Source organism: Amblyomma americanum, chromosome 1 (genome assembly GCF_052857255.1).
Source record: "Amblyomma americanum isolate KBUSLIRL-KWMA chromosome 1, ASM5285725v1, whole genome shotgun sequence".
In the NCBI taxonomy this organism is placed as follows: domain Eukaryota; kingdom Metazoa; phylum Arthropoda; class Arachnida; order Ixodida; family Ixodidae; genus Amblyomma; species Amblyomma americanum.
This window is the reverse complement of record NC_135497.1, coordinates 89,847,560-89,864,699: the sequence shown is the minus strand read 5'-3', so window position 1 is coordinate 89,864,699 and position 17,140 is coordinate 89,847,560. Positions and strand designations below refer to the sequence as shown.

At 46.0% G+C, this 17,140-nt stretch overlaps 1 long non-coding RNA gene across 2 annotated transcripts; it reads right to left on the bottom strand.

Annotated features, from left to right (window-relative positions):
• Nucleotides 1–734: 734 nt before the first annotated feature.
• On the bottom strand, nucleotides 735–15,752 carry LOC144113204 (uncharacterized). 2 transcript variants are annotated; one of them, XR_013310694.1, is made up of 3 exons: nucleotides 15,522–15,752; nucleotides 13,718–13,869; nucleotides 735–904 (listed from the first exon to the last, which is right to left on the bottom strand). It is a non-coding gene; the product is annotated as an uncharacterized LOC144113204 (long non-coding RNA). The 2 variants fall into 2 exon arrangements; XR_013310693.1 differs by having other exon boundaries at nucleotides 735–921; nucleotides 15,522–15,747.
• Nucleotides 15,753–17,140: the final 1,388 nt, after the last annotated feature.

Below are 17,140 nucleotides of genomic sequence, written 5' to 3'. Positions count from 1 at the left end.
GATCAGTAGTCGAGCGCCCTAACCACTGAGCCACCGCGGCGGGGCTGGAAGCGAAGTGCCAGTTTGCAAATACCGTCGGTTTGAATTAAGCTATTTACCTGTCTACAGTACACACCTTACATACCCCTCTGGCAATAATGGCCCTCAGCAGCTGAGAAAAGAAAAAAATCTGACATTAACAGGTGATGCGAATTCACTTCAGCTACCGTTCTGCTTGAGGAAAGATAGGTTACAACAGGAAGAGAAGACTATAAATCAAATTTAGCGAATATTTAGGGCCTCTTGTTAGCAGTTAAAGCCTGATATTACCCAGTTTGTGCACCCAAAACTGCTAGGACTGTTATCTTGCCTTTGTAAAATGCCTACAAAGAACATTCAATTCAATAGGCCTCAATTACGATGTTCAGTGGGCTTCGGCACCCGTTTAGCGGTTGTCTCAAAGCAGTATGTTGGCAAAATTTATTTTTTTTCATTAGCTTTGTGAAGCATTTCCTGCTGCAATGGCATAAACAGGAAGGCAATATGCGGTTCTGCAGCAACACTTCAGACTGTGATGCGACACACGGCAAGCACTTACCTCAAAGATGAGTAGGTTGCTCAGAGGAAACAATGTGGTGGCTGGGTATGGCCTTAAAAAAACTGGTTTGTAACACGGTTTTTCTATACGGCCAACAAAGTTGTTACTAATTTATTCATACGCTTAATCAATTACTGACAAGGCGTGTCGGTAGGAACACTTTATTTGGCAAGGAAGTCCTGGCTGACGTGGGCCTAATGCGACTCTGCCTGTAGGCCAAGGTGCAGACTTGTGGCACAACCTTGAGCCAATAGCCTGGAACGGGGAATAGGTGCCTTGGACCAGAGACTGCCGCGCCATGCAAGGTCGGCTGCTGCAGTCCCTCCACTAGTGTCAGTCATACACTGGGTTGGATGCCATGAAAACAGAAAAAAGTATGCAAGCTCAGAACAATAAAATGCAACTAATAAACCACTAAGAGAAACCCACAAACAAATACACAAAAAATAGAATGCATATGAGGGAAAAAGATAAGGAGATCTCCAAACAGGCTACAGCAGCAGCCCATGCACTCCTGTAGTGGTTTTGCGTATGGACATTAGAAAGATCCTTAAAAAAAGAATAAAAGGAACATTGTTCAAGATGTGCCAGAGAAACCACACACAAAAAGAAGTGTGTACAAGGCAGAGACCAAGAATGAATAAAAACAGTCAAGACAAACAACGAAAGGGTATCTGAAAGGCTTCTGAAGCTGGCACACAAGAGCTCACAAGCTCCATATGCTAAACCCAAAACCTTAAAGGAGCGGAGACATCAAATTTTTGGTTGGAGTGTTCTTAGTTTCAAGCATTGCATACTCCCACCCGGTGCGTGATACGTGCTCCGCAATTTAAATATGAACATTAAATATTACCGCATTATTTATACTGAGCGATTTCGGTTTCCGAGTGTCGGGGTGCATTACGACGTCACTCCCGAGGAAGAGCAGCAACCCTGGTCATGTGGGTTCCAAAAGTAATGACACAGGGACCGCTGCGTCTGCTCTCGTACACATGGTGTGCATATCAGGGCGTTTCGAAATGCCGGTCAGTACTGCGATATGCTTTATTTTCGAGTAGTTCAAATTATAAAACATTTGAAATTACAATACAAACACGTTCCCACAAAATGCAGTGATGAAAAGAAACATTTCATACAAATATTTCATTCCTCTTCATAATTTATCGCATCCTAAAGCTTACTGAGCATCTCAATGAATGAGGGAAAATCATGTAGAATGGTACAATTAGCCTGAGCCATAACTGTGTTCAGGAAAAAACATGACAGCTTGACTTTGTAAGCTGCCGAACGACAATCTTTCGGCTTTTCATTTCTCGGCCTTTTGGCGAAGATCATAGCACCGAAGCGCGACCTTGTGGCAGAGCATCCGCCTCACATTCGGGAGGTGCTGTGTTCGATTCCCAGTGCCGCCGGGTACCCACCGGTTTTGAGATTTCCCCGCCATGGTGCTCGGCTCATCTAGGGTGAGATGCTTGAGAGAAGGGTCTCCGACCAAACCGTTGCCTTGATGGATCAGAGATAAGTTCCGCCGTCAAGCAACCCTAAATCCACCTAGTGCGGTAGAAACCCATCTTTTTTTTTAACCTGTCATGCACACCTGCTGATGCGTGTGAGCCAGCCACAACGGTAACAATCAAATACCGCCACACTTTGCTTGAAGGGGGTTTGTGAGCGGAGAGTGCTTATGGCACATCTATCTTGAAGCTAGAGAAGTGAACGTTGTGAGTTTTGTAACTGGCACAAGGCGAGAGTTTTGGACTGCGGGTTTTAACCACGTGGAGACATTTTTGTGCCCGCATTTGATGGGAATTTTGAGGCGCAGGCTATCCTTCCCACGCAGTGCAGCCGTGGAGAGCCGAGCACTAGGCCGGGGGACCGCCTGTTCCTATTGGATTAATTGGCTGGTGGACCGGAGGCCGCGGGAATCGTACCCACGACCTCCCGTAGCCGAGGTGAGCACTCAAGCATGAGGCCACGGCTGCTGTGGAGATGCTCTTGTCACAGTTCAGACACTGAAAAGGCGCATGACGTGATGTGGCATTGTTGAGAAACATTAATGACACAAAAAATCGATGAACAGCAGCTTAAGCTACAAGTGTGAGAGCATTAACAAGACGACCTCTTCCACACTTTCTTGTGACACCTCCAGCTGTGGAATGCTGCCCCAGATGCAGCATTCTTAATGGGACATGGCCCACTTAACTCTTGTGTATGGAAACACCACACTGGAATCCCTGGCCGTAACGGACCCACAGATGCTGGCACATTTCAACTAGGAATCTGTGCTGAAATTTCAGCAGCTGTTTTCCTTCTCACTGGACGAAAAGTGCCTGACTGATCCGGACTCTTAGATTTGGAAGTTTGTTAAAATTATGCTCACAAGTTCTTGCTTTCTTTTAATGGTTCATAAGAGTGGTGGCCATATGTGCTGACATTACATCTGCTTTCACAAAAGAAACAAAACTCTGAGAAAATTCTGGAAAATTTCTAAACAGAACACTATGCATGCTTTCAGGGACTCCATACACTGTTCATTGTACTGCAAAAGAATATTTCAGGCTTTCAAGAAGGAACCCTTGAACAAGAAGGCTGACAAAGGTTGGTTTGCTCATCACTGAGAAGCACTGCCTTTTACTGCCTTTCCAATGAAGGCACACTCTGGCACCCCTTTCGATAGCAGCAATGCCACAGGACAAGCACCAAGCATTTCCACAAAAAGTAACAGCTTTTTACGACCTCATCATCACAGCTCGAACCGCAGAGAAACTAGCCTCTGTTTGTTTCTGCAATAGCCTACAAGATTGACGAGGCCTGAGAGCAAGATTTACAGATCGATTTTGATGCCACATTGGGGTGGCATGGCACCTCGCATCAGTATACTGAAAGCGCATGAATTCTGCACATTCCTATGACTACGGCTTATTCCACAGAAAATACTTTTGAACGTAGCTGTGTCTATTGATATGCACCAGACCAAACTTAATGAGGAGTGTGGCAACCTGTACAGAACCAACTAGTACCGTATTTACACGCATAATTTGCGCACCCTTAACTTCTCACTCGGGTTTACAAAAAAAAATTTTTTACTCGCATATTTTACGCACCGTGCTGCGCTAGACCACCACCATGCACGCGGGCTCTACCCAGTAGCATTCGGCTATTCCGCGTGTTTGTTCGGAAGGCCTTTTGAATCTATTGTGCACTGGGCATTCATGGTGGTGTCGGGCCGCTGTTACAATTGCGGTGGCACCAGCGGCATCGCCACTCGGAACGGCCAGCAGCGCTTTCAGGGAGGATCGGTAGCTGATAGAAGAGCCAACACCGCTGTTTGTTTGGCTGATGCATGTGACTCGACTGCCGGCTACACTTTTCTCTGTCGCTCTGACGGCTTGTGTTTGTTCGGTCGTGTCTTGAGATGGGATATCACAACTATACGGCAAGTTTCAAATTGCTTGTGAGCGCCTTATCATGGCGCGGAGCGGCAAAGCCAGCGAGAATAACCGCGTGCGCACAAGTTTGTCCACAGTCGACAATCGTTGTGTCAGCAAACTTGTGTGCATGTGGTTATTCTTGCTGGCTTCTCAGCTGCGCGCCGTGATAAGGCGCTGACAAGCAGTTTGGTCGATACTCGCGCGGTACTGTTAAAGAATTGTGTGGTCTGATAATTGATTTATTGATTCGCGGTTGCTTTCCCAGACGAAGTTGCGAAAGCAAACTTACGGAATCTGGAACTATCGAACAAATGGCTGGTTTTTTTTTCGGGGGCCCGCCAGCGTAGGGTGCGGGTCCGGGTGCTGATGTGTACGCAGCAACATACAATATACCTATATTGTGCATTATGACCTTTGTGGAGTATAAGTTGCGCTCGCGAAATCCCCGCGTAATTTGCGCACCCCCTTCTTAGAGCCCTAATTTCTGAATAAAAAGTGTGCAAATTATGTGCGTAAATACGGTATATACAATGCTCACTTAATTGAAGACAAGAAAAATACAGCTAAAACAGACAGGCTGCCATGCCTAATACTCATTAGAAGCAAAACTATGTCATGCCAATAAGAACGGACCATGTGCTGGACACTCACAATATCGTTAAAACTCGCAGCAGACCTCTGCGTTAATTTCAGTCCGTCCTTTTCCCGAGACTTGACCACTTTCTTGATGGTATCCCCCACAACTGCCAGAATTTTCCAGGTAAACGAAATTCCTCTGGAGAATTGTAGGTTGCTAGACTACCTTTAAAACCGTCACAGCCCTTCAAAGAAATACAGTAGAACCTTGCTGTTCTGTTCTTGGTTCGTGTAATCTGCAGTATCACAAAACGAAAAATTATGCGTGTTGTGCTATTTTTATTCACAATACAAATCCTGGATAACTTTTTGAAATGATTCTTTGGTATACATGTCCATAATTTTGCCAAATTCTGACCACATGATGCATTCAGAGACCAAGAGAAAATGCCAGCCAAGCTAGTCATATTTTTTTGGATGCTTTGCCTACATGCAACTGAGCACTGCGGAGAAGACGCCGCTGCTGCCCTGCACAAAGGCAAGGACACAAAGCATCTTAAGAGCAGCTGCGGCTCTTCCACAATGCACAAGTGTAACGGGACAAATCTGAGAACGGTAAGAAATAGTTGACGGACTGGACATGCCATGAAACTTCACCCCCATGGAAAACAAAAATATGGAAACAACTTGCAAGTGCTAGCAAAGGAACTTTTCAAAATTTGTGCCAGCACATTCACAAAAGTTTTATTGAAGTGAAAGTGCTAATAAATGCCAGGGACTAGGAAATGGCGCAAAACCTGGACATAGAGACAGTCACGTGCAGACCAGCAAAAAAATTTTTCATAGGGGCTAATTCAAGCTTATTGCTAAAACATTGCATTCATAACATCAAAAAAAAAAAACATATGAAGGGGGAAAGGGGGGGGGAGAGAAAAAAAATAAAAGGGAAGGTGGCACAAACCTTTGCCTTAAATATGCAAAAGGCATTGTTTAGTACCATTTGCAAAAGCTATCATGTCAGGATTTCGCATTCATTGAAAAGCAGTGTGCAATCACCTTAAAATCAGTGTGTGGCAGATTAGCCAGCAAATAAATTACTGTAATATATTTACAGTAATTAAATGACTTTTCTCGGTAATTTATAATGTAATTCATTACTTTTGTGGCATGGCAATTTAGTAATGTAATGAACTACTTTCAAGCAGTAATTTCACAGAAAAGTAATCAATTACTAGCAATATTACTTTTGCTGCATACAGAGTCCATGCTTCTCCTTGTATCTGCCATGCTTTGGCCTCGCGTTAGGGAGATTAGCGTATACAAAGCAAAGATGCAGTTTATGGGGGTTTAACGTCCCAAAGCAATCGACTATGGCTATGAGGGACGCCATAGTGAAGGGCTCCGGGAATTTTGACCACCTGGGGTTCTTTAACATGCACTGACATCGCACAGTACACGGGCCTATAGCATTTCACCTCCACCGAAATGAGACTGCCGCAGACGGGATGAAACCAGAGTCTTTTGGGTCAGCAGCCGAGCACCATATAACCAATAAGCCACCGCGGCGACTCCCAAAGCAAGAATAAATTACGGACACACTAGAGACTACTTTCTTGCTTTGAAGGCGAAAAACATTCACTTTTTAATTTATATTGTTTCCTTCCTTTCTAGTGACACACCTACTCATTAGCTTATAGTCATAGGGCAACACATACATTAAATGAATCATTACTTGCCAAGAAACAACGCGGTTTTGTGGCCGATGGGTTGTGTGATCACCTTGTAACTTGAAGGCCCTGGGTTCAATTCTCTGCACCCTTGGAAGAAATTTTTCTCATTGCTGACTATGTCATTGGGGGTTATGGACCACTTTTCCTGGACATCGACAACAATGCCGGGTATCGATGTTAATGTGCCACTTCAGGCTTGTGCCTTAAAAGCGTGCAAGTAGTAATAGCCTGCACCCCAGGGAAGCACGTGGACGAGAGGTGCGCGCAGGCGTCAGCACTGCCTTGGTGAAGTCTGCATATCAGTCACAGGACTGCTACGCATCTCCCTGCACTGCATAAGGTCTCACACACAAGCGCACTGCATGGCCACGAGGAGAGCTCGATGACCAAGGCAAGCCATATGGTACCTTCACGCAGACGCACTGCGAGTGCTTGAGCAAGTACTTTGACGTCTTTGAGTACTTTGACACTGACAAAAGTCTCAACTGACATGCATAAGAAAGTTGGCCACGAGTTGTCGGGTTTTTGTGGCCTCATCTGAGGCCGTATTTCTAACTCAAGGGCACGATAGGCAACAGCGTCCCAGCGACATACAATGTATTTCCACCAACTTGCCTCCAGAACAAATCAATTGAACAGCAGAATTGGCAGCTTCTCGCGCGCCTGTGCACTTCTGGGATGATGCGTGGATAAGCGGTCAAAGCACTCCCGCTGTTTACGCGGATGATAAATTCTTCAAAATCAGGATGGTGGGACCATATTACACAATGAACAATGTACTTCTGATTGAAGAATGATATGACAAAGACCTCATCTACATCAGCAAAGCGGCAGTTCAAATTGACTAAAAAGGGAAAAAATTTCTGACGCCCATTTTCAAGCTCAGTGGCGGTGCAAACAAAAACAAAAAACTGGAAATTTTGCACAAACTATGGCCAATGCGCAACATTTTAGCATCGAAACCAAGTAATTTTCATTACTTAAGGCAGCTAATTGTAATGTAATGCAATTACTTTGAGACCAGTAATTTGTAATGTAATTACTTCTGTGATTTATAGGAAAGTAATTAGTAATGTAATTTAATTACTTTTCAAAAGTAATTTTGCCACGTATGGTGTGTGGTCAGCGGCTGCCTAGGGAACTTCTCAGTGTCCTTAAGTTCTTACGCAAACAATGACACACCACCCAGTTTCCTATTAGTGACAATGTTCATGAGGAAATGGAATATTGTGACAAAGACGACGAAGCTGGCTGTGGTGCGTTACAGAGCACTCGCGCTAGGCCAACGGCCATTAAATTATATCTCTGCCATCGTTCATCGCAACTCACTCTTTGGAGAGCCACCACGTAACAATATTATACACCACACAGCATTTGCATTGGAGGGAATGGCCAAGAGCATTTTCCATTTGGTTTTCTGCGTGCTAAAGGATTATAGACATGTAATTTTGGTGGCATGTTTTCTTCTCTACAACGATGCAGAAAATACTACTACGCATGAATCACCATGTGATATTTGCCCATGACCGCTAAACAATTTATAATTGAATTTTTTCTGTCACGCTATTTCAGTTTCAACAGCCGAACAATTGCTGTGATGTCAAAGAGTGCTTTTGTGTCGCGTGAGGCATCGAAAAACGCCCATATAATCGCTGCTTCATCGTTATGATTTACTGCACTGCTGAAGCCAGTCTTCCTGAAGAGCCGGAATGCCAACTAATGTGGAAGCAGCGATTATATTGCAGTTTTTTCATACCTCACGTGACCTGTAAGTACACGTTGGCGTCATAGTCCTCATTCGGCTGTTGAAACTGAGACCGAAACAGCACGAGAAAGAAATGCTATTATAAATTATTTATTGGTTATAGGAGAATACCAGGTAGTAATTCACGTATAACAACGCCTTATGCATCGTTACAAACAAAAAACACGCACCCAAAAGTTAAGTGTCTATACGCCTTTAATTCTTTAGACCCATCATTCTGCTTACTGATCTTGCTTTGCAGCTCATCTGCTGAGCGACTTAGCGATATCACCTGAGAATTGCAGATTACTAAAATATTCTCCATTAACTCTTATCCCCACTTTTCCCAATCCAGGCCTCAGAATAGAGCAGGTATTCCTAAATACGTCCTGTTTACAGGAGGTATTTTGTTGCAGAGGACGCATTGCGGAGACTCATTTTTTTTCTGCATGATTGGTGATGGATTAGACAATGCAGTCCAAGACTTCTTCAGCACAGTTTGGTATTGACACTGTTGCTTCCATCACTGGCAAAACGCCATCCAATGAAAGTAACGCCTACATGGAAGCTGAAGACAGCTAAACTTGTACTGTTGGAAAAAACTGCATGCGTGCTAGACACTTGCTTGTTCACTCAAATACGGCCTAATAAAGCAGCTGGGACACAGGACCTGGCTTACATACCTTCGAGGCTGCACTCGTAGCTATGTGATTAAAAGGTTTTGCCTGCACATTCTTTGAAATGCCTCAGGTATCATCTTTTACCAGGTCAACGGATATACTCAGGCTGCTTTCAGTTTGGGCATATTGTTACGTGGCGACCAGCCGAATTATAAGTGGCGATGAACGATGGCAGTGAGATCATTCTAATGGCCCCTCGCCTATAGCGCGACCTTTCTGTTCCTGCGCCGCTGCCAGCTTCGTCGTTTCAGTGACACTACCCGGGGCTGCTGAGCGATCATCCCGATAGTGAATAGAAGAACACACTGACGGAGAGATGGCTCAGTGGAGATGGGTTCAGAGGAGGACGGTACAACACAAATGGCATGGGGGGAAGTGCTGGCTGCCACGATGAAAGATATGTGTGAGTGAATTCTAGTCGATGAAGCGCTTGGGACACAGGTCACCAGTAGCCAACGGACGAAGCCCTTGAATGCACCGAATGGCATGGGCAGGGGGGTGGTGTCCTCACGTGTGGGCGGCGTCTCGGGTCGTGGTCAGGGCAGGGGACGGGACTGCGGTGAGCGGCGAGGTCGATTCAGGTTCGGCGGGCTGGGGCACAGCGGGGCAAACCAGGTGCACACGGCCGACGATAACGGCAGGCAGAAGACTCCGAAGATCCAGGACCAGGATGGGGATGATACCCCGCATCTCACACCAAATGTTAAGTGGTGACCAGCCGAATAATAAGCGGCGATGAATGATGGCAGTGAGATGATTTTAATGGCCGCTCGCCTATAACGTGACTTTTCCGTTCCCGCACCACTGCCAGCTTCGTCGTCTTCGTGACAATATTGCTGCTTTGCACAGCTTTTCCACAGTGCCGCGAGGTATGCCTTAACGAGGTTTTACTGTACCTGTGAGTACTAACGTTGCTGAATTTGATGCGCCTCAATGTGAAATCTGAACCAATTCATACACCTCCTGCAGTAAAGCCCATGATTCAACTATAAAATTGAAGCCCTGATCTATTGCTATGCGATGCATGAAAAACAGGTGGTGCCCTTGATGGTCTCACAGATAACTTTGACCACAATGGCAACAAAGGCATCAAAGGCATCAAAGGTTGCTTCCAAACTATAGCTCTGCACCATTCGTGGCATGTTTTCCGTTGCTCTACTATCTTTCTCCACAGTGGCCCACTCATAACTCACCTCAGTTCTGACTGCGGGGCCAATCCAGCAAACAAGCCTTACGCAGTACTGTTAGGATGGACCTTATGGCCATGCCACTGCTCTAATTACACCCTACCACTTTCGCTCGGCCCCATGGCGACATTCCTAACAGAGGTGGGGGAAGGAGAAAGTTGGAGCACCATGAAAGCCAAATGTACAACAAGGACGTAGTGCAGTGGCCTCGCTCAAAGCTCTTGCCCTGAGCTCAAACAGCACAGGTACTTCTGGTCGAGCTTACAACTTCGTCACGCCCGAGTTGACAGCTCACATCGAAACAAATTTTTATTACACACGCCAACAATGCCACATCTATTAAGATACGGAAGATGATGTTAAGCCATCTATGCTCTAACCAACCCAAAATTCTTACAACTGTCAAGCAGATGACCTCGATTCTCTTCGGCAATACATCCAGCTCATTACTGTTCACAGCTATGGTAAACTCATTTTTACCTCTCAGATTTTCTCATCAAGAGGCACAAGGGCAATTGGTTAACTGTCTGGTTCTTGGGACCAAGTGACATTAAGCAATCACTACAAGCACTGGACAAACACTCCCTGAAGGGGCCACTGGAAATCTTGCACCAAAGTTGCAAATTATACTGTTTGAAAGGGCACTACTTTTTTTTTTATTTATTTCTACCTCAAAGGCCCACAAGGGAGTATTACATGAGGGGTGGGCTGACATGTATTAGAAACTCCTGTCACAGAATTTTTTCAGAAAAGGCAAACTGGAGAGTTAAAAAAATAACAGCGCGGAAAACGGGGACTTCAAGGGTAGAAAACACAGGACAAGCGCTTGTCCTGTGTTTTCTACCCTTGAAGTCCTCGTTTTCCGCGCTGTTAATTTTTTAAATATGTATCACCAACTCGCCCGCCTTGCTATCGTGTAGAAGAGCTAAACTATTCATCCACATCCTTGAGGTTTTTTTGCTCCCATAATTCCTACTGCACTAGAAGCCGTGTGTTGGTGCTTGAAACTGAATGCCACACACCCATATGCATGCAGCAGACACCCTTTACCAGCATAGCACCACGTAAGATCATGTCAATGCCTCATTTGGGGGCAAGGGGTGCAAGCACACAGAACAGTAGGAACAAAACGCAAGCACTAATGTGTGAGCCATTCCTGTGCTCCGTCTTTTGGGCTACATGTCTCAAGATGAACAACCCCTTCCCCATTTTCCTCAAAAAGTGAAACTACAACGAACATCTACTGTTAACTTGTGAAAACAAAATGACAAACATAGAAGGAAGAACATAAACATGTCTCGTCCTTGTGTTTCTTTGTATTCTTCAATTACGGGAACTACTTCCTCGTTCAGCTACCTGTCCTACCTACATTCGTCTGCGACTTCTCGCCTCTCGCCACTGCTTGTCTCTAGGGCACAAACGTTGCCAGTTTCACAGCAGGAGGCCCACCTTCAAAATTATAACTTGCTAGATACGTGACAGCCTAGTTGCTTTGTTCACTATACAGGCAGGCTTTGTTCATTTGGGGTCTGCAGGTGAAAGCTGTTGTCTTAATAGTGAATGTTCCCACGTTTCCTTTTTTTTCTTCTTTCTATGTAATGGCTAGGACAAAAAACTGTTGCCCACCAAATGCAACGGAAGTAGCCACATAATCATAAGGTCTCTTTCATTCGGCTGCAATTTCTGCACTAGTGCGGCACGAGTTCTAGGCTGGCCGAAATGAATGAAATGAAAGCCGAATTGCTGCACCGCAGCTGCGGTGCAGCAGTATGGCAATGTCCATGTGTAGGTTGAAGAACTGAAGAAGGTATGGCACTAGTTATTTAATGAAATGATGACAGTTCTTTGTTGAAATGTCGATGGGGGTTTAAACGTCACAAAGTGACTCAAGCTATGAGGGATGCCATAGTGAAGGGCTCTGGAAATTTCGACCACCTGGGGTTCTTTATCATGCACTGACATCACAGTACACGGGCCTCTAGAATTTTGATGGAGGCAAAATTCTAGGGGCCCGTGTACTGTGCGATGTCAGTGCATGTTAATGGAGCATAGAGACCTAATATTGGTGGCATATTTTCTTCTTTATAATGAAGACACTACAATGCATGAATCACGATTTGGTATTCGCCTACGACCGCTAAATAATTCATAATCGAATTTTTCTGTCATTCTGTTACAGTTTAAACAGCCGAATGAGAGCTGTGACGACAAGGAGAGGTTTTAGGTCATTAGAGGCATAGAAAAACTGCGATATAATTGCTGCTTTATCGTTTTTATTTACTGCACTGCTGAAGCCAGCCTTCCTCTAGAGGAGGAATGACAACAAATGTAGAAGCACCAATTATATTGCAGTTTTTCACGCCTCACATGACCTACAACCTCTCTTTAAGGTCACAGTCATCGTTCAGCTGCTGAAACTGAAACAGCACGAGAAAGAAATTCAGTTATAAATTATATAGCAGCTGTAGGAGCATACCACGTGTAATCCGTGTATAATAATGCCTTACACCTCATTACAAAGAAGATTGGTTTGGTTTATGGGGGTTTAACATCCCAGAGCGACTCAGGCTATGAGGAATACTGTAGTGAAGGGCTCTGGAAATTTCGACCACCTGGGGTTTTTTTAACTTGCACTGACATCGCACAGTACACGGGCCTCTAGAATTTCGCCTCCATCAAAATTCGACCCCCGCGGCCGGGATCGAACCCATGTCCTTCAGGTCAGCAGCTCCCTTAAAGAACACCAGGTGGTCAAAATTTCCGGAGCCCTTCACCACAGCGTCCCTCATAGCCTGAGTTGCTTTAGGACATTAAACCCCCACAACCTTTCAGCAAATAACTGTCATCATTTCATTAAATAACACGTGCCATACCTTCTCTGCTTCTTCGACCTACACATGGAAGAATTGAGTGACTGTTTGAGGCATCATAATGAAAACCTAAGCGGTCAAGTCCAGTTGCATGGGCAGCATTTCAGCGCTAATTCGTAAGTAGCCTGTGTGTATACATGAAACAATTTTTTTTTTTATGTGAAACGACGATTTCCTAGAGCAGGTTCATGGTAAGACTTCTTTGCGATTTGCTGCTTGAAAATTCTTCCAAGTGTTTCAGGATTTTGGTGGTCGTTGGCGTCGGCAGCATGCAGTTGGCTGCAATTTCGTGACAACAGCAAGGCTATCAATCGGGCCTGCACTCGACCATTCGTTTTGGAAGCGGACAGTGCCAAGCTGCATTTGAACCATCTGAACTGACACTGCATGCTACCGGCACCACCGTGGAACTTCACAGAACTAGTGCAGAGAGTGCAGCCAAATCAAAGAAACCTATCATGACCACAATCTTAGCAAAGTGGTAGTTTGGGCTTGTTGGTATAGCATATCAGAAGACATAGCGCAGCACAACGGGACAAAGAAAAGGAGCACACAGGATGAGCACTTATCCTGTGTGCTCCTTTTCTCTGTCCCATTGTGCTGTACTATGTCTTTTTCTAATATCACCACAATGACCTGTCACACACTACAACAGTGCCTTGTGAGCTTTATGCACCTCACAAGCTTCCAAACAAAGGACATCATGCACACTGTCCACAGTGTTAATCTCTTTAAGGCCTCTTTACAACATCAGCTGTAAAAAGGTCTTAAGATTATAGGCCTTAAAAGGAAGCATGCTTTTCCAGTTGCCTCCATGATAGTTGGCCACCTAAGTCCAAACACCTTCCCCACGTAAAACAGATGTTCGGTGCAGGTGGCACAGCACTCATTTTAAAATCAGCACAGAAGGTGGAGGGCTCACCTTGTGGCGCCTTAAAGCCTTTGCTGCCTCAGCATTTTAACGTCCCATTTGTTCAGCCTCTGCGCCAACAAGTGAACGCCGGACTCGAAGCAGGAATCGGGAAGGCCCGTGCATACCAGAAAACTGCCTGCAAGTTTTTCAAGTGCTGTCGTCTGAAATAAATATGAATTTAAAAGAAGAACATGTTTCCCTCTGCAGACACCAAAGCGTAATCGCTTATCTCGCCACAATTTTTGCACCTGTTTTAGAAAGCGAATTGTAACAAGAGCACACAATTGTAAAGTGCAATTAAGTCAACACTCAACAGACTTTCCCAGCCGCGGGGCCACAAAATATCGGACCGCGTACAAAACTCATCGCACAAACGGTTAGTTCAGGTCTCCTCGATTTGGCTGCACTTTCCGCACTAGTTCACAAAAGTGCCGTGCCAGTGTAGTGCCAGTTCTTGCGGCGCGAGTGTAGCCCGACACTAGTGCTGTCGGTGCAGCGGCCAAATCGAGTGCAGAAGTGCAGAAACTCGTCTGCTGCGGCCATGTACGTGTTGGTGTTTGTCGCGTGTTTTCACATATGCGCGAGATTGTGCTAGCTGCATTGGACGCTGTGTATTTGCTCCAAGTGGCACATCTCGTGGAGCGGCTATGAACTTTGTTAATTCAAAAAGTGGTGAAGAATTTGACACCGTTCATTCCGTTGCGTTGTTTAAAGGGGCGCATGCCGGTCGACCGTCACTGATTCAACGGGTACTTCGAAGAGGCAACAATTAATTAGACAGGTTATTCAGATTACCGCTCGAGACGATCTTTTACAGTCCATACGCGTGATTCAGGCTGCTTCCGTCCTATCGAAAAGTGACTACGGTTGTCCGCCAAGAGTTGCCGGATCTATATTTGAACTCAATCGCGTTCACTTTCGGCGGACGGTGACGGCGACGTGACTGTCAGAGGCTAAGTGGCAGCCGAAGGTGTGGGCTGACGGCGACCTCAAGCCCAGTCGCGGTCGTAAGCAGAGGTACTGATGTCGCAGCGAGCCACAAACGTTGCGATCGCCCACGTATAATAAAACATCTCACAATCTGCCTCTTATGGAAGCGCTCCATCGTGCTGCGTCTATAATAATAATTGCACACAAAAGAGAAATGGTGTAAGCAACGTGCGAGGCTGGACAGAAAGATGCGAACCCATACGCAGTACGTACTTCCGTATGTGCGCCATGCCAACCTGTCGCTTACGCGCGTACACAGACTCGCGCACATGCGCGCGCGTACACACACGTATACGCGCACTGTCATTTCAGCTGTTTGGTGAGGGCGCGGCGCAGATGACGCGTCTTTCACGGGTACGCGGCCGTCTCAAACATAGTCTCAACGCCGCTCACAAAACAAGCGGCCGCGGAGCCGTCTGCTACGGAGCGCGCCAAGCACCTTGCACTACTTGCACGAGAAGAGAACTCGCCGGGAGGCTAGTGCAGCAGTGCAGAAGAACTCGTGCAGCACGAGGCCAAATCGAGTGCCGAAGTGCAGGTGGCACTAGCTGCACTGTCAAATCGAGTGCGAGAGTGCCGCACTTCCTGAACTGGTGCAGAAAGTGCAGCCAAATCGAGGAGACCTTTCAACTGACGACCGGCTTTATTAGTGGTTCAACAAGACTGTTGTCAAAAGTTTCCCGCCTTTTTTCGGGAGCACGCAAAAGCTGGCAATTATGCGTTACCATGAGTTACGTTGGGCTGGGCTGACAAAAGATATAAAAACACGCTCAGCGCTTGCTCTTTTCCGTAGACCTGCACAGAACTTTTGAGCAGAACTTACGATAAAACAGATGAGTCTTTCCCTCCGGGCCTTTGGGTCCACTGGCGGGCAAGCGGGCTCCGTGCTAGTCCTGGGTTATCTGCTAACACAAAATATTCGGGCGCAAGGAAGTTGACAACGGAATGCCGAGTGTCAGATAACAGGCAATTGCTCAGTATGTGCATGCCAAAAGATAGAAAGAACAAATTACTCACGTGCAACACGATCGCACGCCCGTCCCGCCGACCGGCCTAAGGGACAAGCAATGCTCGGCTCGGCTCAAACATGGCTCAAACAGCAAAAAAATTGGCGGACGTGACGTCTTTTCTTCAAACCGGATGCAACGTCATGGGTTGAAATAACGCTTGCGTTATTTCGATCTGGTTGCAAGGCGGTGTACATCTACCTTGCTGGTTGTAGCAGTCACTGCCCCGTTGTTGCTGCTGACCCTAGCCGTAGCCACCGTAGGTGTCTAGCTGTTTACAATGCTTTTTGAATTCGGTTGTGCTCAGCGATTACCTCGTCGTGCACGCTTCATGGATGTGTGACGCTGCAGTGAGCGACATCTTCGCGAAAGAGTCAACGTCTGAAAGAAACAGCGCACGCCAGATTGTCGCGCCGAGCTCATCGTACGGATTCTTGGCGCCAAATTTCAACCGCACATGTACTTACGTGGTTTTCACCTACCATCAAATTATGCCGTATTGAATAACGGTGTTTTATCACTGATTGTGTGCGCGAGCCGGTACTTGTTGCTGTTTTTTGTTTTGAGCCGACTGCGTAGCGGCCGGAGGGAGCCGATTCGTGTACAACGCACGATCATTCTCACTGCTTTCTTTCGCTGCAGGCTCTGACCCCTCGGCTCCTCCGCGCAAGAATATTGCCTGTCGTCTCTTAAACGCAACGTGTTTGTCCCTTCTGACGACCTTTCAGGATCAGGTATGTCCAAAGCACAGTCTCTGCTCAAAAAAGGGCGAGTAAATTAGTGTGCACGCTTCTGTGGCTCGACGTACTGCGCGAAGTGCTCACATATACAGCAGCACTGTATCTGATCCTCATTGGACAGTAAACCTGTTGTAATTTTAGCGCTACAAGAAGACTCCACCGGTCAGGTCGCTTTTTTTCTTCTCTCGTGGGTGGATGGACGGCGTCATTTCTTTTTTGGCTGTGGCTAGAGTTCCGTCCAGACGGAACTTCAATTTGCGCTAGAGTTCCGTCCAGACGGAACTACAATTTGGGCTAGAGTTCCGTCCAGACGGAACTTCAATTTGCGCTGGAGTTCCGTCCAGACGGAACTACAATTTGGGCTAGAGTTCATTTTATTTTCCAAGTAGTGAGAAATGTCAATAGAACGTGTTTTGGCTTGGGTTCGTTAATCCGTTTGCATAATTTCGTCTGCGTTTCCTTGGTCTCGTTCTTGTTCCGTTCGCGCTGCTTTCTACCCAGAATGAACGCATATCAACTAGGCCAACTTACCATTGTACTGTAGAGAAATGACCCAATTAGAATTGATTATGGCCCTTTTGCTCAAATTATGCAGTTGGGGCAGCCATGAACACCAAGTTCAGTGAATGTGCGAAATGTAGAAGTGTGTTTAAAGGAAATTTATTTAGCCATGCAAACACTTGTTTATTTTAAAA